General features: G+C 41.1%; 2 protein-coding genes and 1 non-coding gene across 10 annotated transcripts in view; 2 read left to right on the top strand and 1 right to left on the bottom strand.

Annotated features, from left to right (window-relative positions):
* OSBPL6 (oxysterol binding protein like 6) overlaps positions 1-11,844 on the bottom strand; it is a 225,152-nt gene extending 213,308 nt beyond the window's left edge. For 3 of the 8 annotated variants that reach the window (XM_053597359.1, XM_053597358.1, XM_053597360.1), the window contains exon 1: positions 11,671-11,844. The gene's annotated coding sequence lies outside the window, so the exon portion shown is untranslated. The remainder of the gene's footprint in view (positions 1-11,670) is intronic. The other 5 variants (XM_053597362.1, XM_053597364.1, XM_053597367.1 and 2 more) reach the window with 2 other exon arrangements.
* A 106-nt stretch (positions 11,845-11,950) lies between these two features.
* Positions 11,951-25,046, top strand: part of LOC128590271 (cytochrome c, testis-specific) — an 89,829-nt gene continuing 76,733 nt past the window's right edge. Inside the window, exon 1 of the mRNA XM_053597556.1 lies at positions 11,951-12,472. The gene's annotated coding sequence lies outside the window, so the exon portion shown is untranslated. The remainder of the gene's footprint in view (positions 12,473-25,046) is intronic.
* LOC128591085 (U4atac minor spliceosomal RNA) lies at positions 16,126-16,251 on the top strand. Its single transcript, XR_008381517.1, has one exon. It is a non-coding gene; the product is annotated as a U4atac minor spliceosomal RNA (small nuclear RNA).

Here is a 25,046-nt window from a genome sequence, read left to right as displayed (position 1 = left end):
CAAACTAGACTTCTTTTGGTCCTTTTTAATAACATAAAACAGGCCGGTTGTGGTGGCTTATGGCTATGTGGTGAGAAGAATGCTTGAGCTCAGGAGTTTGAGCCCAATCTGATCAATAGCAAAACCCACATCTCCACTAAAAACAAAAACATTAGCCAGGCATCATGGCAGACACCTATAGTCCCAGCTTAGGCAGGAGGATATCTTGAACCCAGGAGCCTGAGGTTGCTGTGAGCTGACACCATAGCACTGTAGCTTGAGCAATAGAATGAAGCTCTTCTAAAAATAACTAATAACATAAAACATATGTCAGACTCCAGCAGAGTTATCTCTGGACCTGGCTCTGCTGTTCCCTTTCTGGGAAGGGAACTGCACCCAGATTTTCCTGTCATTCAGATTCAGTTCAAATGTTTCCATCTAAAGAGGCCTTGCCTGACCTGTCCACCCAAAGACATCCACTATTACAGATTGAATTGCGTTTCCTAAAAAAGACACAGGAAAGTCTTAACCCTCGGCACCTCAGAATGTTACCTTACTTGAAATAGGATTGTTTTACGGGTAATTAGTTGAAATGAAACCATAATGGAATAGGGTGGGCCCTTAATCCACTAGGACAGAGAGACACAGAGACCCGGGTCAGGGGAAGACAGCCATGAGAGGGAGGCAGAGATTGGAGTTTAGTTACTACAGGCCAAGGGATGCCTGAGGCTCTGGAAGAGGCAAGGAAGTGTCTTCCTTGATTTTGGACTTGAGGCCTCCAGGACTATGTGATAGAACATATTTTAGTTTTAAGCCACTCAGTTTTTGATAATCAGTTATGACAACCCTTACACGTCCACCACTCTAACAACTGCTCTCTGAACTACCTGCCACTTTTATTGTCCTCATTGCTCCTAATAGTATCTGAACCAACATTGTACTTTCATGGTCTCCCTTTATGAGAAGGCAGGCTCCATGAGAGCAGGGGCTTTTTCTGGCTTCAAAGCACAGAACCTGACACATAATTGGTGCTTCAGAAATATCTTGTTAAATAAATTAATGATCCTTTGTTATATGTGGATTCTAGATAAATGAGAATTTAGTGTAATGAGTAATAATTATATTTTCTATCTCCATAGAACTTAATGTTCTCTAAGTGTTTTCACTTATCACTAATGTGATATGTGATCACTCAAAGGGCCACTGTTTTACCCTCATGTCTCAGGACACAGGCTTTGCGAGGTCTCTGGTGCAGGATTGGTTGCTCACAAAATGAGCGGGAAACAGTTTGGGTATCCATGACACCTGCTGCAGGGCTCTTCCTGTCAAGTCTGTAGTGACCCTCTGAGAAGGGGACATTGTAATAGAGTCACGAGACAGCTGGCTGTGTTCAGAGGGAAGTACTAAGAATGGAAGTAGAAGGTGTGGCAAGGATTTCAAGACCAACCTGAGCAACAGTGAGACCCCATCTCTAAAAAAACAGCAGGGCATCGTGGCAGGCACCTGTAGTCCTAGCCACTCAGGAGGCTGAGGCAAGAGGATCACTTGAGCCCAAGAGTTTGAGGTACCTGTGAGCTATGATGCCATGGCACTCTATTCAGGGTGACAAAGTGGGACTCTGTGTCAAAAAGAAAAAAAAAAGGAAAAATATAAAGAAAAATACAATAAATTATTGTTATTTTAACTCCAGTCTCCCTACTGTGCTACCAAACACTAGATATTATTCCTTTTATCTATCTGTATTTTTGTACCCAATTAACCATTCCTCTACCATTCCCAACCTCTGGTACCCACCATTTCATTTGCTGTCTCCACAAGATCAATGTTTTTGGTCCCACCAATGAGTAAGAACATGCAACACATATCTTTTGGCACCACCTTTGATGGAGCTGGAAGAGCAATTAATACCATTTTCATTTCTCTGCTTTCTCAGCCTCAGGCTCCTGACATCACTGTCCTCAACATCTGTTCTACCTGAACTCTTACCCACTCCCTGGTGTTTCTCAGTGTTCCTCAGGTCAACTACTCAGTGAGACTAGTTAGCCAGGGCCACAGTAGCAAGGGCAGAACAACTGCAGAGAACCAAGGTGTGCCGACTCTGTCTCAAATGGCAAATGCTTTCAGTTTCCCTCCTCTGTGAACTTTACCCTGCCAAGGCAGCAGTGAGAAGGATTCTTTATGGCAACTGTCAGATACTTTTAGCAACACAGAATGGGCCCCAAAGTTGTAAACCAATTCTATGGGCTAAATTCTATGGGCTAAACCAACATTCTTGACCAGCACAAATCATCCTCAAGAAGTTTAAAAATTACTATCTTAGTTTGAATAGATAATATGTTCCCATTCAAAAATTCAAAGATAGCAAAGGATGTACATTAAGAAAATAAGCATCTCAGGTGACGCCTGTGGCTCAAGGAGTAGGGCGCTGGTCCCATATGCCAGAGGTGGCGGGTTCAAACCCAGCCCTGGCCAAAAAAACCACACACACAAAAAAATAATAATAAGCGTCTCTCCAACTCCCTAGTTTTCTTTTCCAGAGGCAATCATGGTTGGCAATTTCTTATGTAACCTTCCAGAGACAGTCTTTACTATGACAAGCATAAACAAATTCATGCATTCATATTTAAAATAGCTATACACTATTCTGCACTTTATTTGGTCCCTTATTATATCTTAGAGAGCATTCCGGATCAGCAAATATAGAGTGGTCTCATTCTTTCTAACAGCTTCCTAGTTTTGTTTCTGCTCCAAATTTATTGAACCAATCCTATATTAATAGGTATTTAGTTCCTTTTACATTTTTTTGTAATTAGACAGGCTGCAATGAATGTCTTTGAGCAAATTCATTTTGCAAAGTTAAAGTATAACATAGAAAAATTTCTTAAGAGTTCCAGAGGTGAGAAGGTAGGTGAAATTTTAATTTTGGTAGATATTACCAAATTGCTGTCCATAGATGCCATATCATTTTTTTTTTTTTTTTTTTTTTTTTTTTTGCAGTTTTTGGCCAGGGCTGGGTTTGAACCCACCACTCCAGTATATGGGGCCGGTGCCCTACTCCTTTGAGCCACAGGCGCTGCCCGAAGCCATATCATTTTGCATAATGTATGTATACCTTGTATAACATTGTATATACCCGTCAGTTTTTCCCAAAGCCTTGTTATCATGAAGCATTATAAACAGTCACAATTTTTGCTAATCTAATGGGTTAAAGAGTTTAAAATTGCATTTGTCTTATCATGAGTTAAGCATAATTTAATATTTACAAGTGCCTTTTGTAAGTACTTTTCTGTGAATTATTTACTTGTCCTTGTTATTAGATTATCAGTCATTTTTCTTATCAATATATAGGAGCTCTTTGGATAGTAAGGATGTTGTAAAGTTGTTTTTTTTTTTTTTTTTGTAGAGACAGAGTCTCACCGTATCGCCCTTGGTAGAGTGCTATGGCGTCACACAGCTCACAGCAACCTCCAACTCCAGGGCTTAGGCGATTCTCTTGCCTCAGTCTCCCAAGTAGCTGGGACTACAGGTGCCCGCCACAACGCCCGGCTATTTTTTTGTTGCAGTTTGGCTGGGGCCGGGTTTGAACCCGCCACCCTCGGTATATGGGTCCGGCGCCCTACTCACTGAGCCACAGGCGCCGCCCGTAAACAGTTTCTTACTAGTGTGGTGATGTTACACATGATATCTTCTTTTATGAAGTTTATGATCAATTTTGTACCTATGTAATTCAGGATGTTTAAAGGCTTTCTTCTTTCATATGTGGAGACAGACATCTTACCTAATATCTGATCTCCATAAGCCTTCAGATTCACACTTTTATTTCCTCTTTCGGCACTTTTTGAAATGAGACTGACAGACAGCCCAATCCCTTTGCTTCTATTCCAGTTCCCAGGTTGTTACAGACTTTGCTCTGTCCCTCTCTCTTGCTTTCTTCATAGAGTTCCCTGTGAACCCTGCATTTGTTTGGCCTCCCTTCAAGATTATATTCTCTTTATAGTTCTTTCTTCAATTTGAAATTTATTGAGATCAAAAAGAATTTCATTAATGTCTTTTTAAAACCAATATGCCATTCAAACTGTGCTACTTTTTCTATTCTAGGGAAATTATACAACAAAAACTGTTCAGATTTGTTGCCTGATGGGGTGAGAATATGCAAAAGCTTGTCTAGCTGCTACAGATAAACAGAAAGCAAAAATGTTATCATAATTCAAAATTAAATCAGATTTCAACTTGATCTCCAAAAATGGCATGTAGCAAATATTTTTTTAAATTTTAATGTTCTTTTAGATACTTTATTTCTGCAAACTTTAGTAGCTGATCAGTTTGTTACATTTGGCAAGAATGTATTATGTACTAAAAACATCCAGGTCATGTCATCCAGTGGTTTAGGACATGTGAAATAGTTATTGCTAGAAATTGAGGCCAGATTTATTTTAGGTTTGACTTTTGAAAAAAATATTCTAAAAATATACTGCTGTTGTTTTTCCTTCTACTTTCACCCTTTTCAGAAGTTGGATGGGTCTATCTCCAGAGCCACAGGGGGAACTGCCCGGGTAAGATGCAAGATAGAAAAGTAAAAGTTAATGTTCTATTTCTAACCCAATTCCATTTATGCTTTGATTTTCTCTGACATTAGCATATAGAAAGAGAATGACAGAGGAAAAGTGATAGAGAAATATCTAGCACAAGATAATTAAATTTTTCTTTATTCTTTCCTGTCTGTTGAATTAAAAGAAAAGCTACAGTTGTAAATAACAAACATCAAAAAATCTTAAAACATATGTAGTTTAAAAAGATGTGTGTATACATATTTATATAATTGTACTTTTTATGCTAGCCACTCAACAAGGAGAATGATAGAAAGGAGACTTAAAATCTCACTGTAGAATTTGACATTTGCCAATTTTCTTATTCACCTACTCATCATCTGTGACCTTGACAGAAGTAAATTATTGGACCATTCTCTCCTCACCTTTTCTGCACAAAGGGCTAACACTTCCCTGGGCAGATCTCTGGGTCTCAGTTTTCCCACCTAGAAAATGGGAGAAGTTGAAATAGAAGATTTTTAGACCCCTTTTGAGCCTTATCATCTTATGAATCAAATTGTACAGGTCATTCAAGCAACAGCCCATCAAGCAAATATGTATATGTATATTTCCAACATCCAGGTATTTTCTGCATATACATAAAGTGACATACAATTTTTCTTAAGCAGAAAATAGTAATCCATTATATTTAAAGAGAAGATCATTTGGGGGGTACTAATCATGAATTATTATATTATTATTTGTATTCATTCTCATATACTGATGAAACATATTCAAATGACCATCTGCCAATATTTTATTTATCAAAACTTATTTTTTACTTACTAAACTTATTTACTTATTTGTATTTATTTTAAGAGTTAAAGTACAAACTTAAATGCTCTCTTTAATCCAATCATCCCTTAAATAGTCCTGGATATTAAGCTTCTTGGATTTGGCCTTCTTTCTAGCTCTGCCATTTGTCAGCTTCTATAGATTTTCTGAGACATTGACCTGTCAGATGGAATTCCCTCCCACAATAAAAAGAAAAAAAAAATTAGTTTTTACTTTCAAGTAATCTGCCAAATAACTCTGAGAAGGAGTCACTGGACTTTATGTTCCCTATAAGTCATGACCTCATCAACATAATGCTTATAATTTACAAATATTTAACATTTTTACCATGATTTATTTTAGTATAAAAACTACCCTAATTCACAAATTAAGTGAATTAATTTGTAAGTGAGCACAATCTTACAAGAGAATGGCTTCATCTCACCCATCAGGAACTTCCTCTTGAGATCATCGTGACCCAGTATACTCAATTCCCTGTAATGCTTAAGTTGGATCTTTTGATAAGAATTCATCTTGGACTATTTTCGACTTTTCCCTTTAAAAAACAATTTAAGGGTGGCGCCTATGGCTCAAGGAGTAGGGTGCCAGTCCCATATGCTGGAGGTGGCGGGTTCAAACCCAGCCCTGGCCAAAAACCAAAAAAAAAAAAAAAATTTAAAACTTCCTTTCCTGGGACTTCTTTTCCTAAAAAAAAATCTGAAGTCACCCATCCAACTATCTCTTCCCTAACCTCTGTCTTGCTCTTATTTTGTAACATTTAAGTGTCTTCATGACAGATGACTTACCTTGAGTTTAAAGCCTTCCCTGCTTAAAAAAAAAAAAAAACAAAAAACTACATTTAAAGTAACTGTTCTTTTTTTTTTTTTTTCTATAGCACTCTAAACTCAAGGAAGTCTAAACATAAATCTGGAAAAAGTTTAGAGAACAAATGAAAAAATAGCTACTTCATGCAAATTCTAAAACCAAAGCCAGATCTACCCCCCACACATGCATGCATATTCAATTGTGACTTCTTTTTGGCAGATCCTGTTTAGGCAGACCCTTGAGGGCAGACAAGTTCATTAACTGGCACTTACTATGCTAGGTGTTCAATAGACGCTGGCTGTATGAAAAAGAAGGGCACCTGATGTGCCCATGTCACCTTCACATCAGACCCACAGACAACGGTCTCCTGTCTGTGAAAGAGATTAGACTGGGTTCAGTAATAAATACACGGATGCAAAGTTCATGCATGAAAAGGCAGAACTCTGCCAACTGAGATGTACATCATTATCAGTTATCCCTAAAATTAATTTTAGTTTATTGTCTTAACCAAAGCTGCTATGCCCATTCTGGATTTCAAATCATTAAACATTTTACATCTGTTCAGGGAATGTAAGAACTGTGTAGCTCAAGCAAAGAATGTAGATGATCAGCCCTAAATAACAGATGCTATAGATGCCTTTACTACCAGCAAGATGTTCACCAAATCACTATGCCAGGAAAAGGGAATTAAAGGCTACGTTCTATTGAAGAAAACTGTATAGCCATCAAGTACTACACCAGCTGATATGAAATCAATAAGAAAAAAAGTTAGAGATAATGAAAAGATGAAATAAGCAAAGTTAGAAGATAATTTTAGAATGTAAGCAAATACTGAAAACCTATCTCGATATTTACAAAATAAATAACTGGCTAAAATAACATTGAATCAAAATGATACTATATATTCTTCCAGAATAGCCTGAGAATAAAAAGCCTTCTTTCCTTATCCTCACGGAAGAGGAAAGGAACAGAACTTTAGGATAAGGAACAGAACTTACAAGGTTGCTACCCTTACAAGGTGGCTGTTACTACCTTCATTTTGGAAGTGCAGTAACTGAGGATCAGAGGTTCCCTCCCCCCCACCAAAATCACACATGACCAGTAAGTTGTCAAGTGGGAATCCATTCCCATCCCTGTGATTTAGCATCATCACTCTCTCAACTCCACAAGCCCTACCTCACTATCAGTGCTGAACCATCTTCTTAGTACCTTAACTCAGGTATTAATGACCTCATTTACATTAGTAAATAGCAAATAATACAAATGAATTGTATGTAATACTCCCTCTCACATACTTTTCCAAACTCACAGGGATACATCTTCAGAGGGTTGTACTCACACTTCAATGGGACTGTCCTAACTGCTCACCAACTCCAAGCCCAGGATTTCAAACGAGAGCTGGATTTCTATTACTGGGTACTTTCCATAGCAGCTTCTCTATTTCTTTTAACTATAGTCAAACATCTTTGACTCTTTCCTCCTCTTCCTCCTCTTCTTATCTAAGATTATAAATGCTGGATTCTTCTCATCAAGTGTTTTCATTTTATTTGATTCATTTAAAAAAAAATTTTTTTTTAAGACAGGGTCTTACTCTGTTGCCAGGCCAGAGTCCAGAGTTGCTCATTGCAACCTCAAACTCCTGGGTTAAAGTGATCCTCCTGCCTCAGCCTCCCCTCCTAGTGCCCCTGCAGCAGGCACTACAGGTGTGCACCACCACACATGGCTAATTTTTTCTATTTTTTGTAAGAGATGGGATCTTGCTTTTGCTCAGGCTGGTGTTGAACTCTTGGCCTCAAGCAGTCCTCCTCCCTTGGCCTCCTACAGTGCCAGGATTATAGGTATGAGCAACTGTACCTGGCCCTGGGGCATTTTAAAATCCATTTTTTCCTTTTAGTTTTCTCCAAGCTTGAGAAGTGTCATCTTGACCAGCTGCCTCCTAACGAGGGACACTGCCTTGGATCTCTTGCTGAGTTCCTTAGATTTATTTTATAAACACTGGCTGGAAAAATTCCCATGCCTTCCTCCACTTCTGGTCGTATCATTTCCTCAGTTACAGACAACCTTCCTCTTCTCAGTGAGGCCACTTCCTGCTCATCCTTCCTGCAGACCTCTTCTGTGACCTCTCCACAACTCATGCCTATACACAAGGACTGTTCCCTCATCCTTCAACTAATGTCTTGTGGATCTTTTGATAAAGAGGCCTATTGTCTTGTGACAAATCTATTGTCCATATTTTCTTTTTCCTTAGAACTTCAAAATTAGCATCACTAGTCCACATGTGGTGTCTCTCTCTCTTTTTCTCATACAGTAGTTCCCCTTATCCACAGTTTCAGTAACACTCAGTCAACCATGGTTGGAAAATAGGTGCACACAATACAATATTTTGAAAGAGAAAGACTATATTCACATAACTTTTATTAAAGTATATTGTTATCATCATTCTACAGGATGTCCCAAAGGTTGCGCACAAAGTTGCCACACATAGGGAAAATGAGAAATTGTAGCTAAATGTACCTTTACTTACAAAACAGTCATTACAAAAGTTTACAAAGATGTGGTCAACATGTATAGAATATTATGTAAATATTCTGTAAAATTTTGTAATGTATTTTATTATTTGTTATAGCTATTAATCTTTTACTGTGCATAATTTATAAATTAAACTATTATAAGAATATTTTATATATATATACATATATATAAGCAAAAAGTATATATAGGGTTTGGTACTATCTGCAGTTTCAAGAATCCATTTGGAACACATTCTGCTTGGATGGGGTGGGGTACAAGTAAATGATGATCACGTATGAACTTCCCACTGAACCCAGTACTAGGTCATTACTAATAACTTATTTTCACCTATGTGCCCCTCTCCATACCATCCTTCTGGTTCACCCAATAGATCACTGCCATCCAAAGTTCTATGTTCAGCATTCTCTTCTTTTTTTAAAAAAAGGATATGTGTATTTCAACACATACATGTATGTATATCTGTCTGCTTGTTTCCCTGGCCTGTGTAAGTTAATACTACCATTTTGGAATATAATTTGGCAATACCTAGCAAGTTGAATATTCACATACCCTACAAACCAGCAATTTTTTCCCTCGGCATTTACCCCCAAGAAACACTTGCATATACGAAACATGAATAATAAACCAACAGTGTTTCCAATATTTTTAAAAATAAAGAACAATAAACAATGACCATTCTTCCAAATGGTCACAGGCAGAATAGAGAAACATAGTGTGTTATAGGACACATAATGTAATATTATGCTACAGTAAACATTAATGAACTACATCTATATAAATATTAACATAAAGCCCAGAGATACAATGTTGAGTGAAAGAAAAAAGTCTCAGAAGTGAATGTACAGTTCAAGAGAGACCTTTTCACCCCCCAAAAGAATAAATAAAACAGATAATAAAAAGATTTTTAAAAACTTTTTTAAAGTATAATTATTACTTAATCTTGGCAGTAAAAAAAAAAAAAAGAAAGAAAAAACCCTCCTTTTTGAGAATTTATAACATATCTTTCCAAACTAAATCTTCCCCCAGTCCAACAGTTTCTGTGAATAAAGTCACATGAAAGTTTTATCTACGTATGCATGTTACCTAATTCTGTATCTGCAGTGGTAACACAGACCTCCACGTATAAACATTTCATCTTGGAAGGAATTTACCCTCCTTCTTGAAGTCAAATTAACATAAGATTAAAGCAATCTAGAAATTAGGGAACTTAGACTTATGCAATCCTGTAAAGTTCAACAGAACTACATCATACTGAAGCCAGAGGCCTTTGATAAATCATCATAACGTGAAACAAATATCCCCAAAGTAATCCATCCACTGGATGTATAATTGAGCTATCAACATCACAACTAGAAATACAAGCAAAAACAAGAGTTCTGGGCTTTCTAAAAGCAAAGTTTTTAATTTGAAAAGATTTTGCTTTTACTTTGAGAAAAAATTATTTTTAATAGGAATAATATTCTGCCAATCAATGCCTCTCTTGTAACCCAGGGAGGGCTTGGCATATCTCTGTGGGCGATTACAGCTGAGTTAGACTGCAGCTTCCCTGCGACCTTGGGAACCCGGCTCACTCGCAGAGTTGCCGCGAGGTCTTCTGTTTCATTTATTATTAGTCTTTGTATCTGCAATGCTGTAACGTTTGATAGGAATATTAACATTGTGAGTTTGCAGTACCCAAAACTGCAGAAATGCTTCCAAAAAACCAAAGAGCGGGGAGGAAGAAGGAAAACAAAACAAGAGAAAGACAAAGTGAATGGTAGTCAGATGAGAAATGTCTTAATTTTACCTGGGAAGACTACATTTATTAATCATCTCTGATATATACAATTACCATTAACATGCAAGTTTTAGGTGTCCGAGAAAAATTGTTCTTCTGAAAATAATCATAACTGAATATAATATAAAATTGGCTAAACTTAGCCCAGCAATTTAAAAATGGAAATTCTTATAGAGAAAAAGCCTTATAGGAGGACTCTGTGTCCGGAAGGAGTAATAACCTGGCAACCCAGAGGGTTCACTTAGTTTCGTGTCGTTGGCTCCATGTCCATTATGTAATGCTTCCCCAGCTTTAGGTCTCTATGTTTAAGCAACCGTTCAGGGATATCACAAAATTGCCACAAAATCAGAATCTGGCTATAACTTTCAGAAAACAGCTTAAAAGGTGTCTTGCAGACGTGTCTAGATACAGCAGAGGCTTTAAAAAAAAAAAAATCTGCTGGTGTCATTACTTTCCGGCTTCCTCCTCAGGTCTCTCTCCCCTCCTCCCCCAGCGTCGCCGGCGACACCATCTGCGGGCAGCTCCCGCTCGCTGAAGGGGAAGCGCGTCTCGACTGCAATGCAAACCCTGTCCCGGTCTGAACCGGGACTGCGCCCTCGGCGCCGGCCGGAGGGCGGGTGACGGCTGCGGGGAGGGCGCAGCGGCGCCAGCCGAGGGTGGGCGGGGGTGCCCGGTCCGCAGTGCCCGTGCACAATGAAACCCGTGCACAACTTCCCAGCCGCTGCGCTCCCCGGATTCCCTGGAAGGTGCGGCGTAGGCGTCAGCCCGCGCGGGCGCGGGTTCGGTTTTCCGCTGACAATTACATCAGTCCTTCTTCCCCCGGCCCCAGCTTCCATCCCCAGCCAGCCCGCGGGAGGAAGGGGCGCCGGGCGGTGCTGGGAAACGCGGGCGCAAGTGCCGGGCGGCCGGAATTCCCCGGCACGGAGCGGGAGGGAGGGCGGCGCGGGAGGGAGGATGGCGACACGGTGACACGGACGCCCCCTCCCACCCCGCCGCCCCATTTCCCGGGCGCCCGGGCGATCCTGCCCACAGAGCCTCCGGGGGCCAAAGGTGCCTTCGGGGCCCCGGGCTGCGGCTGCCCACCCACGCGTCCCTCCGGGTCCTTGGCCCGCCGGACCCGCACAATGCCCCCGGGCCGCGGCGGCGGCACCACCGTGTCCGCCCGGGCATCCCCTCTGCTGCAGCCAGGACGCCTACCTGAAGGGCGAGCAGCGGCGCCGTGGATGCTGCGGCGGCTGCGGCGGGAGGCGGAAGCCGGCGGGGCGGGCGGACAGGCGCGCGGGCTGGCCGAGGGGCAGGGAGCCGGGCGCCGCCTGGGCCGAGCCGCGATCTCCAGCGCAGACAGCGGCGGCGGCGACGGTGCTGCGCCTCCAGTGGGCCGCGGCGCTGCAGCCCCTCCTCTCCCACGGGCGGGGCGCGCCGGCGGGCGGGGCGGGGCGGGGCGGCGCTCCGGGCTCCCGCCCCCGGACCCCTCCGGTCCTCCCGGCTGGAGTGGACCGGCGCTCCCCTGCGCACCCACACTGGCGGGCTACCCTTTCTGCACCGCCCAGCAAGCCGGGGATCCGGCGCACTGCACCCCCGCCAGTCACGCGGGATCCCACAGCGTGGGTTCGCCTCTATGGGAACCCCTGGTGTCCGGAGATCACCCGCAGTGGAAACCCTGACCGACATCCACGGGCCTGAGCGCCCTAGAAGCGCCCCTGCCTGCGCGATCCAGCGCGAGTGGGCCGGCTGGACACCAAAGGGTGGCCCCGAGTGGCTCCAGCGCTAGGCGGCCAGGAGCCCCTCTGCAGACCGGAATTAGAAGGGAACTGCTGCCTGGCGGCCTCCAGGCAGCACTGCTAAGCCTCTGTCCCCGTGCGACCTTTTGGGGCTGTTCAATAAATGTACACACGGTTGTGTGTGCCCTTTTCCAGTCCCTGACTGTCACTTTCAGGCCCAGAGAAACGACATGGGTTCTGTGAAAGGAAGGGCCACTTGCTTTCAGTCCCTGGCAAAGGTGAGCAAAGTCAGTCCTCACTTCAACCCTTCCCACTCCCTTAAATTCCTTCATGCTTAAAAACATTAGCGAGTTAACTAACCTAAAGGCAATTTTGCTGTGAAAGAGGGGGTAATTTAAGTATTTGTACAGACATTTCTTCTGTAAACAGGTGATTGGGAAATGTTACTATTTCGAGATGGTTATCACCCCCTTCAGAGGGGAGAATGCAGGGAACACTGACTGGACTGTTAAAGAACAGTCCTGTGGTGTTTCGTGGGCCCTCTAGGGGAGGTCTGGATTGATGAGTGGCGGGGACGTGCCTTCAAAAATTAAGGCTATTGCTGCTCCCTCAGGCAACTGTGACTGCATTTCAATGTTCCCTGCACTGCTTTGCTATGAAACACAGTCACCTGTATGCACTCATTCCCACGTACAGTGTCTCTTGAAGCTCCAATCTCACTTTCTGGATTCACTGCTTACATTTTGACTAGCAGTGTCCTTCTATCATCTTGTCACGCGATAATAGATTCTGGACCCTGTGACTTACCTGCAGTTTCACCATAACCCCTTCCCTGTGAAGATAGGTCCTCCAGGGAACAACTGGGATGCTGACCTTCACTTCATCATATTCCAATTCTGAGTTCCATTCATAGAAACTCTACTGGAATGGCTTTCTCACCTAAAAGGGAAAGAAAAAGAGCCAAAGCCCATATATTAAAATATGCAAAAGTGTGAAAGGAAATGAGAGTCAGCATACGGAGTCTAACCTGAAGTTGTTCTCAACAATTTTGACTGAACCCCTAATAGCAAGAGAACCATAAACTATGGGTGAAGAAGAGGGAATTACCACAATCTAAACCTCATGTTTTATCTTAAGAATATTTGCACACTTTCCATTCCATTTTATAATATGTATGTGTTATTACTTTAAAAATGGTTTTATGGCTCATGCCTGCAATCCTAGCACTCTGGGAGGCCCAGGTGGGTGGATTGCTTGAGCACACCAGTTCAAGACCAGCCTGAGCCAGAGAGAGATCCCGTCTCTAAAATAGCTGGGCGTTGTGGCAGGTGCCTGTAGTCCCAGCTACTTGGGAGGCTGAAGCAAAAGGATCACTTGTGCCCAAGATTTTGAGGTTGCTGTGAGCTATATGACACCATGGCACTCTACCAAGGGCAACAAAGTGAAACTCTGTCTCAAAAAAAAAAATGGTTTTAAACATGGGGGTGGGGCTGGGGAGAGTCTCCTACCTGTCTCACTGATTAATTAGCAAATAAGATGTAATGGTACTACACCTATCCACCTGGGGAAATATGTGGGTTAACAAGGGCTGAATATACAGAGCTACAGATCAAGGCAGTTTCTTTACTCTAAGCATCATAATATTTTGAAAACTCAGATTGGCACAGATACGTAAATACAAGTAACAGGCTTTTCACTGCATTTTGAGATATGGCAGGGTTATTACTCAGAAAAGTGCCAGAGAGCAATGTTTTTATTAAGTGTATTTTCTTGCTGAGAGTTTAAGTCACAAGTCATCTGTTGACTAAAAGGATCTTTGGCTCTCCTGATCCATCCCTTTTGTCTCAGAGAAAGACTTGTTCATGGACATTTTTAGTGAAGAAAAATTATGATGTTCTTAAAATACTATTAATGCCGGGTGGCGCCTGTGGCTCAAGGAGTAGGGCGCCCATCCCATATGCCAGAGGTGGTAGGTTCAAACCTAGCCCCGGCCAAAAACCAAAAAAAAATACTATTAATGCCATAATTCCACCACATACAAATGAACTGAGCTTCATCTGAATCATAGCCCCCACCATCAATTCATCTGACTCGCAGTCCATTTTCATTACAATTTTTTAATGGGTACTGTTTTGGCTGGAGTTTCTTGGGAAGGCTGAAGTGCTGATGCTTTATTGAAAGATGCAAACCCAGGGCATCAACAGTGGAGAAAAGGAGAAATGAGACAGGAAGAATGGGAAACAAATATTTAGTGATATGTTACCAAGCTGGCCTGTGCTTCATGAACCTAAAAAGACACAGCCAAGTGCTTGGCCATATAAAGTGTCTGTGGACTGGCTCTGTGGAAGACTTGCCTAAGAATGGTCTATCAAAGAGAGAACCAAAGGGGCAGCACCTGTGGCTCAGTGAGTAGGATGCTGGCCCCACATACCAAGGGTGGCGGGTTCAAACCCCAGCCCTGGCAACAAAAAAAAAAATAGCTGGATGTTGTGGTGGGTGCCTGTAGTCCCACCTGCTTGGGAGGCTGAGGCAAGAAAATTGCCTAAGCCCAAGAGCTGGAGGTTGCTGTGAGCTGTGACACCACAGCACTCTACTGAGGGCGACAAAGTGAGACTGTCTCTCTTAAAAAGAGAGAGAGAGAGAGAGAAAACCAAGGATGAAATTTGCCTGCAAGCTATCTCCCATCTCCTATCTTTTGTAGGTGAAAGTTTACCTTGCTGGTCATTCCTCCAGCTTCCAGGATGAGTTGTCTGACCCCTTTGGCATGTCCTAGGGTACTTGTGTTGGATTGTTCCATAGCATATTGGCTATACTGGAAATTATGTTTCCTCAAATCCCTTTCCCTAGATGCTATAGGTTTCTATTTGTCCAGATGGACAAAAATTAAGTTGCCTAAAGATTAGGAGGCTAAAGTTAAGCAGCAACCATTACATTCTGAAAGTCATCATTAGAAGTGGCAGGAGACAAATGCCACTTCTTTTTGGGGTGGGGAGCCGTGGCGTCAGCCCTAGCCTATAAGCAACCTCAAGCTCCTGGGTTTAACCGAATCCTTTTGCCTCAGAATTTTGAGTAGCTGGGACTACAGGTGCCCACCACCATGCCTGGCCAGTTTTTCTATTTTTAGTACAGATAGGGTCTCACTCTTGCTCAGGCTGGTCTCAAACTCCCGAGTTCAAGGGATCCTCCTGCCTTGGCCTCCCAGTGTGCTAGGATTACAAGTGTGAGCCACCAAGCCCAGCCCAAAAAGTAGTTTTTGAGTGCCTGCTATGTAACAGGCATTATTTTAGGTGCTTGAAATATTATGAGTAAGCAAAACAAAGACCATCCCCTCATGGAGCTAACATTCTAGAAGACAGCGATAGACTGTAAACAATAGACTCAACAAATATGTAAAGTACTCAGTAGCATAGAAACTCCTAGTGATATGGAAAATTTTTAAACTTGAGCATATTAAAGGGGAAGAGTATTGCCAAGTTGCAATATCAAATAAAGTAGCCAATCTGGGCCTCACTGAGAAGATGACACTTGAGCAAAGACTTGAAGGAGATAAGGGAGTGAAGCAGATTTATGGGAATGGGAAGTTCCCATTCCAGTCAAAAGGCCCAGGCACCACCAAGCAAGGGGAGTGAGCAGGCCTGGCATTGTGGGAGGGGCAAGGAGGACGTAATACCTGCAACAGATGGCCTGAGGGACTGAGGCAATGGGAGCCAGATCCCAGGGCCTGCAGGCCACCGTGAGCACTTTAGCTTTTGCTCTGCATGAGAAGGAGGAGTGAAATCATTTGACTCAGGTTTTATGAGAGTGACTCTGGCTGCTGTGTGGAGAATAGTCTCAAGGTGGGGTAGGGGTAGGGGGTCATGGCTGTCATCCTGGCTAGTGATAAAGATGGCTCAGAACCAGGTGGTAGAGTGGGGGTAATAAGAAATGGCAGAACCTCCTTTTCTTGGGGTTGTGCAACTGCCCAGTGAGTGCCTAGTGAGGGCAGTGCTACTAATGGCTACACAACACACCTTCATCAACAGGAGCTTTGCTTTAACTTGGTGCAATTTTTGGAAAAAAGCAGAAGCAGAATCTCTTTTCAGAAAGAAAGAGAGAGAGAGAGAAAGAAGTGGTAGAATTTAACATGCATTTTAAAGGTAAGGTACAGCTGACTGGGCGCAGTGGCTCATGCCTGTAATCCTGGCACTCTGGGAGGCCAAGGTAGGTGGATTGCTTGAGCTTAGGAGTTCTAGACCAGCCTGAGCAATAGTGAGACACCCACCCACCCCACCCCCGTCTCTACTAAAAGTAGAAAAACTGAGGCAAGATGATCGCTTGAGCCCAAGAGCTTGACACTAGTCATGGTGCTGGAGTGAGATGCTGGCTCGGCTACTTGTAGCACAGTGATTACGACACCAGCCACATACACTGAGGTTGGCAGGTTGGAACATGGCCTGGCCAGTTAAACAACAATGACAACTGCAACAAAAAATAGCTGGGCGTTGTGGCTGGCGCCTGTAGTCCCAGCTACTTGGGAGGCTGAGGCAAGAGAATCACTTGAGCGCAAGAGTTTGAGGTTGCCGTGAGCTGTGACACGACAGCACTCTACTGAGGGCAACATAGTGAGACTCTGCTCAAAAAAAAAAAAGTAAAGTACAGCCAATTGGATTTTCTTTCTGATGGCTTGTATCATGCTGATAAGTGTTCGCATGAGTTATGTTGAGATTTCTTTTCATTGTACTATTCACTTGTTGGTGAGGTCATGGAGAGAAAATATAGGGCCCTCTCTGCCTGCAGCTATCAGGAATGTTGACCACTGGCAGAGATTCTAACATCTGAGAGTGATTATTACACGTGCTGATAGCATTGTCTTCCCAGCAAACAACAGTGCTTAATTCTCTGAGCTTTTATAAAACACACATACACTCTCACTCAAATGTAGGATTAGTCCACATAGAAAAGTGAAATGTTTGGGCGTACACATCACAAGGTTGGGAGCACGAACCCAGCCTTCTTACAGACAAGGATACTGAGTGAGGTGAAAGATCTGAAAAAGGCCGAGAGTCTAAACCTAGTACCAACCTTTCCCAATTGTTTGACTTTGAACATGTTTCTTAACTTTTTTCTAAGCTCCATTTTTTTCCTTTATAAAAGAGTTGTAAAAAACTTCCAGAACCTACTAATACTGTTTGAGAATGGTTATAGTAACATGTAGAGTACTTCACATATAGAAAGCTCTGGACAAAGGTTAGGTGGATTATCTCTGCCTTCCAAAAGCCCAGCCTTCCTTGAAGATGAAACACAAATGTCATAATCTTCCTGAAAGTTTTTCTGATCCCTGCCAGGTTTGAATACAACCCTAATCCCCACAGACCTGCTTCCTGCGCTCCTCCTGCATTTAGCATTTCTTATTGGTAGTTTTAGACGTCCCTGGTTCCCTCTACTTGATTAGAAGTTTCATGAGGTCAACTCTTTGTCTAAACTCTTGCATGGAATATAGTGGGTGATTAATCCATAGTATGTTAATTCCATTAATAATTTCTTAAATTTGGTTTTAGTTGACAAATAAAAATTGTATACACTTAGGTGTACATGTTATTTTGAAATACGTATACATTGTAGAATCACTAAATAACGCTATTTAACATGCCTTGCCTTACATACTTATTTTTCATGGTGAGAACACTTAAAAATCTACTCTTTTAGCAATTTCCAAGAGCATAATGCTTTGTTCCACGTAATACAATACATCTATTGAACTCATTCCTCTCATCTAAATGAAATGTAGTTATCTTTGACCAGCATCTCCTCAGTTCCCCCTCAATAGCCCTTGGTAACCACTCTCTACTTTTATGAATTCAACTTTTTTAGAATCCCTGTGTAAGTGAAACCATGTGGTATTTATCTTCCTGTGCCTGGCTTGTTGCATTTAACATAACATCCTTCAGTTACATCCATGTTGTCACAAATGACAGGATTTCCTTCTTTTTAAGGCTGAATAATATTCCATTATGTATACACACAACATTTTCATTATCCATTTATCCCTTGATGAACACTTAGGTGGATTACACATCTCAGCTATTGTAAATAGTGCCATAGTAAACAAGGGAGTACAGATACCTATCTCTTTGACATACTGATTTCATTTCCTTTGGACATATATCCAGTAGTACACACAGGATTCCTGAATCACATGGTAGTTCTATTTTTAATTTTTTGAGAAATCTCCATATTGTTTTCCATAATGGCTGTGCTAATTTACATTCCCACCGAGTGCACAAGAGTTCCCTTTTCTAAGCTGGTATTGTGGAGGATGCCTGTAGTCTCAGCTACTTGGGAGGCTGAGGCAAAAGAATCTCTTAAGCCCAAGAGTTTGAGGTTGCTGTGAGCTGTAACACTACAGCACTCTACTGAGGGCAACAAAGTAAGACTCTGTTTCACAAAAAAAAAAAAAAAAAAAGCAAGACATGATTGCAAGAGGGACTTTGCCTAACAATTGCAATCAGTGTAACCTGGCTTATTGTACCCTCAATGAATCCCCAACAATAAAAAAATAAATAAATAAAAAATAAAATAAAATAAAAAAAGAGCTCCCTTTTCTTTACATCCTCAATAATACTTTTTATCTTTTATTTGTGTAATAATAGCCATTCTTACAGATATGAGATAATATCTGATTGTAGTTTTGATTTACATTTTTCTTTTTTTATGCATTCTTTTTTAATTTTAATTTATTTATTTATTACTAATATTAAATCATAGCTGTGTACATCAATGCGGTCATGAGGCACCATACACTGGTTTTATAAATAGTTTAACACATTTTCATCACACTGGTTAACATAACCTTCCTGGCATTTTCTTGGTTATTGTGTTAAGACAATTATATTCTACATTTACGAAGTTTCACATGTACCCTTGTAAGATGCACCACAGGTGTAATCCCACCAATCACCCTCCCTCTGCCCATACTCCCCGCTCCCTCCCCTCCGTCTCCCCCTTCCCCCTATTCTTAGGTTATAACTGGGTTATAGCTTTCATATGAAAGCCATAAATTAGTTTCATAGTAGGGCTGAGTACTTTGGATACTTTTTCTTCCATTCTTGAGATACTTTACTAAGAAGAATATGTTCCAGCTCCATCCATGTAAACATGAAAGAGGTAAAGTCTCCATCTTTCTTTAAGGCTGCATAATATTCCATGGTGTACATGTACCACAATTTATTAATCCATTCATGGAGCAATGGGCACTTGGGCTTTTTCCATGACTTAGCAATTATGAATTGGGCTGCAATAAACATTCTGGTACAAATATCTTTGTTATAATGTGACTTTTGGTCTTCTGGGTATATACCTAGTAGAGGAATTATAGGATTGAATGGCAGGTCTATTTTTAGATCTCTACGTCTTCTCCAAACATCTTTCCAAAAGGAATGTATTAATTTGCATTCCCACCAGCAGTGTAGAAGTGTTCCCTTTTCTCCACATGCACGCCAAAATCTCTGGTCTTGGGATTTTGTGATATGGGCTAATCTTACTGGAGTTAGATGGCATCTCAAGGTAGTTTTGATTTGCATTTCTCTAATGATTAAGGCTGATGAGCATTTTTTCATATGTCTGTAGGCCGTGCACCTGTCTTCTTCAGAGAAGTTTCTCTTCAAGTCCCTTGCTCAGCCTGTGATGGGGTCACTTGTTCTTTTCTTGCTTATACGTTTGAGTTTTCTGTGGATTCTGGTTATTAAACCTTTGTCGGAGACATAACCTGCAAATATCTTCTCCCATTCTGAGGGCTGTCTGCTTGCTTTACTTACTGTGTTCTTGGCTGTGCAGAAGCTTTTTAGTTTGATCAGGTCCCAGTAGTGTATTTTTGAAGCTGCTTCAATTGCCTGGGGGGTCCTCCTCATAAAATACTCAGCCAGATCGATTTCTTCAAGGGTTTTACCTGCACCATATTCTAGTATTTTTATAGTTTCATGTCTTATGATGTCAAGCATTTTTTCACATACCTTTTGTCCATTTGTATGTCTGTTTTTGATAAATGTCAGATCCTTTGCCCATTTTTAATCAGATTATTTGTTTCCTTATTATTAAGTTGTTTGACTTTCTTATAAGTTTTGTATATTAACCCCTTATTAGATATATGGTTGGCAAATATTTTCTCCCATTCCATAGATTGTTTTTTCACTCATTGATCTCCTTGGCTGTACAGAAGTTTTTTAGTTGGATATAATGCCATTTGTCTATTTTTGCTTTTGTTGCCTGTGCTTTTAGGGTACATACTTAAAAATCATTGCCTAAACCAATGTCATGGACCTTTCCTCTTATGTTTTCTTCTAGCAGTTTTACAGTTTCAAGTCTTACATATAAGTCTTCAAATCACTTTGAGTTGATTTTTTTTTGTTTTTTTTTTTTTTGAGATAGAGTCTCACTTTGTGCCCTGTGTAGAGTGCCGTGGCTCAGGCAATCTACCCACCTCAGACTACCAGAGGGCTAGGATTACAAGGCGTGAGCCACCCTGCCCAGCCATTTAGAAGTTTTTAATCAAATAAATAATTGTTCTAACCTTTTATCTTGACAATTGTATCTTCATAAATGACCTAAAAGGAATTCAGAATTTTTTAACTCCTTGTAGTTCTAACTGATGACTTGGCCATGGAGGAGGAGATGACCCTGGATCTAGCCTGTGTTGTGTTCCTCTTCTCTCCCCACTTCCAGCTCTAACCCATCGCGCAAGGTGGGAGTGTTCACACTCACATATGGAGGTAATCCAGCCCCCACAAAGGAGCTTGTCTATACTTTCTCAAACAGCTGTCCCTTAGCAGCAGGGTCCGAGGTATTCAGAGTGCAGTTAGAAGAGGGACAAAGGCTCTGGGTGGCTATGCCACCTGCCTATCTCTTTCCTGAAGGGAGGTATATGGCTGGAGAAGGGCCAGAAAGGACCTTTAAAACACAGGGCCTAGAACACTGGGTAGAAGGACAGTCTGATCTACACTTAAGTTCACTTTGTCACCTTCAGTATTCCCTGGGAAGAAAAATTAGTTAAAATAGTCGCCTTACAGATATAAAACCTCTCAGTCTATGTATCTTATTAGTAAATTCCATTTCATTGTTATAGAACTATAAAAATATTCAAACCACTCTTTATATGTCAACTTTCAAAAAAGATATTGCTTTTAATTTTTTTGAAGATATTAATCAACAGAGGTAGTCAAATTCTTTTACATAGGATACAGAGAGGAAATTGCTAAAAGTAATTCATAAAACATAGATTCTATTTTTTTCCAAATCTAATTTACAATTTAAACAGATGGAGATAAGTTTCATTTTAGAAAGGTGTGCCTTTGACATCTAAAAATGAAGTGCATATGGATGAGTAAAACAATATGCCATACCCTGCAAACTTTTATTAAAAAAGAGGTCCAGGAATAAGTGTCAAGAGAGGGAAAGGTCTAGGGGCCGTCTCATGGAGGTTTTCGTCAGGTTTTCTCATTTAAATCCCTTGACCCATCCACCTGACTCCCAGGAATTCTGGCCTAAATGCAAAGTTCTTTTCTTTGGTTCCATTTAGCAGAGCTGGCATGTGCTGACATTTCCAAAATATCTTCACTAAACAGTAAGAGCAAAGTAAATGGAAATAACTGGAGAAAAATATACATAACTTAAATATGGCCAGCCTCATTTCCAGAGTATGATTTCTGGTCCTGGGCTAATGAGCTGCGTTTTAACACCCCCAGCTTGTAACTTCTCAGGTAGCTCACATGGTCTTCTTTCCCCACAGGTTTCCTGCCTCTCTCTTGGCTGGAAGCCCCTGGCTATCATCAAATCTTTCTTGAATCCCAGGAATAATTTAATCAACCATTTTGTCCAGTCCTGTGGCTGAGAATCAGATTCCCAGATGCATAGTCATACATTCCTTTGGAACCTCCCACACAAACCCTGTTTTCAATTAGAAGGAAAAATCTCCTACAAAACTAATTGTGAAGATTTTGTTGATTGATAAACAAATAGATACACTTAAGTGATCAGCTGTCTGCACAGCTGAAGAACTCAGAAGAGACCTTTCTCCCTTCTCCAAATATAACACAGGGAAATGAACTCATCTGTTATCAGCCACCCATAAAGGCACACTGGCCATGGAACCGGCCACGTGCAGTGGCACAGCCACATTTAAATCCTCAATAACCACATATTCTATGGGACAACTCTGATCCAAAGAATATTATTACCATTGAAAAGGGGCAGAATTCAAAACTTTTTTTTCTGTTATTGCAGTCTTGATTAGAACACTAAGGACTCGGGAGTGAAATAAAACAGGAAATAGACAGGAGGTGCAGGGCTCACGAATAGAAAAAAAAAAAGATTTTTTCAGTATGTGTCAAGAATTAAGACATTGTCTCAGGAGGGGGTTTGGTAAGTTCCCACCTAATGGGTACAATGTATGGGTGAATGGTATACTTCCTGGGTGAAGGTCACAGCTCAGACATTACCTTAAATGCGAACAATGTAACCTAATCTTATTTATCCTCGTGTTAATCCTTCTGGAGAAAGAATCATGACATTTTCAACCTTTTGGAAGGAAGCCACGCCTATTTAACAATTGATGAGTAGAAAGAAATCAATGCTTACAGTGGATTTTAAGGTGAACAAATAGAGAGTAAGAATACATTTTTCAGACGCGTGAACTGGAGTCCCAGTGCCAGCCATGCAGGTGAAAGGTACAAGAGAGAAGAATCCAGAGAGTCAGGAAAAAGAGCGATCCAGACTAGACCAAACAAATATTGCTGCCTTGCTAGCCAGTCTGGCTGTCACCAGTTCCTCAGTGAGAAAGAATTATAGATTAATATCAGAACCCCAGTGCATGTAAGTAGTCACTTGTATATGATTTTGCTTAATTACATAGTAAAATTATACATAGTGAAAAAAATGACAGGACGCTGAATGGTATTCATGCTATGGCAAAAAAGAAAACAGATGAAAAGTCTTTATGAAAGTTAGAGCTATGAACAAAGCAGATATAAAATGTAAGAAAATCTAGAAAGCAGATAGACCAACATCATTTACTCCTACTTGGATGAATTATTTTACTAATTTTAGTTTATGGTACCTTAAAATACAGATCCCCTAAGTCATATAGTGCAGATATATGATTTGGTTAATTCATTCTTTTTTTTCCCCAAAGGTTTCGGTATGGTAAATAAAAATTTTTGAGGTACAGCCATCACTGGCCATATTTTTGCTGCTGTTTACCACTTGATCTCCTATCCATTTGATAAGCCATAGGATTATAGGCTGGTGAAAATTTGCTCCCGAAGCAGGTTGTTTTTGATAGAGGAACCCAGAACTTGATTTAGTATGATAAATAGAGTAATATTTTTTCTCTTCTTAAATAATGAAATCAAGAATTACACACATACCACACACACACAATTTTGCAGTCCTCCCTGCTATCACCTGTGACATAGTGTGTCTCATGACATGTTTTAGAGGTTCATATACCTTTGAGTTCTCTACCCTCAATTATAGGTAGATTTCCGCAAAACTATGTATTTTAGGCTATGTTGAAGTGAAAATTACCAAGTTCAGTTCATACCAGTCTAAGTGTCACAGGGAGATAAGCAAAGTTGATTTAGACAAGAATAAAAGAACCGTGCCCCTGCCTGCCAGAAGGATGTCTTTCCACCAGGACTAGCACAGTAAAAAACTAATTCCATTATCCCACCACTTTCTCAGTGTCCCTTAATGGCCTCTTGCTCTTCAGGTTCCTTTTTGTCCAATTTGTATTTCAGGGACCACTTAATTTCTCCAATAAAATTTCTTCAATTCTTGCACTGCTTTCTCTAATGGGCTAAATGCTAACCTTGTTAAAACACAGCTACCCCGCCTCCTCTTGCTTTGCATCTGGAGAGCTAAACATCGACAGAGAAAATGACACATAGAATTCACCCTACCTTTGGCATCTTAGTCCTCAAAACCGCTCTTTATACAACACAGCAATCATATGACTTTTCCTGCAGCTTTCTATTTTACTCTCAAAAATATTTTGTGTTTTCTTTTCCATTCTCAAATCTGCTACCCTATATCACTTTAAAAGTCTCAGCTGATAATCTTGCTTCATTCTTCGTTGAGAAAAATAGAACTCCTTGTTTTCCTCTTCACCCATCTACAAACCTATTTGCATCTTCTTCTGTCCTCTCTTTCTTGCTCTCTTTTATCAGAGGTCAGTGCCATGCACTTGTCCTGGATCCCAGTCGCTCTGGCCACCTCAGGGACTTTGATTCTTGAGTTAGCCCCTCCCTCCATTGTATTATCAGCCTCTCCCCAGCTGTGGGAGCTTTCCCAACAGTACACAAGTGTGCTGTAGCCTCGATCATTCTTAAAAGCCTCCCTTGATCTTACCCTCATCTCTCCGGTCACCGTACTCTTCTCTGTTCCCTTTCATGGCTGAATTTGCCTACTTTCTGCCTTCCTGTCTTCTCTATGGGCCTCTTTGACCTGGCTTCTGCCCTACCATCCAGCTCTCATTAAGAACCACAGCTTGGTTTTAGGGACTTCCATATGGCCAAATCTAATACATACATACCTTTCTAGCTAAATCTATCTACATTTACGGCATCTGGCAAGTTTACCAATTCTTCCGTGAAGCACTGATTCATCCTTTTTGCTTACGGGGAGATTGCATTCTCATGATTTTCCTCCTACTCTCTGAGACTCCTTTTTCAATTTCTTCATGGTTCTCTTTCTATTAATATGATGTGTGACCTACCGATAGTAATTATTAAGCATGCATTTTATATTTGTATTATTTTAATCATGGTAAACATAAAATCATGGTAACCATAAAGTCATGGTAATCATAACACAAGATTTCTT

Source organism: Nycticebus coucang, chromosome 7 (assembly GCF_027406575.1).
Source record: "Nycticebus coucang isolate mNycCou1 chromosome 7, mNycCou1.pri, whole genome shotgun sequence".
Classification (NCBI taxonomy): domain Eukaryota; kingdom Metazoa; phylum Chordata; class Mammalia; order Primates; family Lorisidae; genus Nycticebus; species Nycticebus coucang.
Note: the sequence above shows the minus strand (reverse complement) of the source record. Positions and strands in the feature narration are given on the sequence as shown.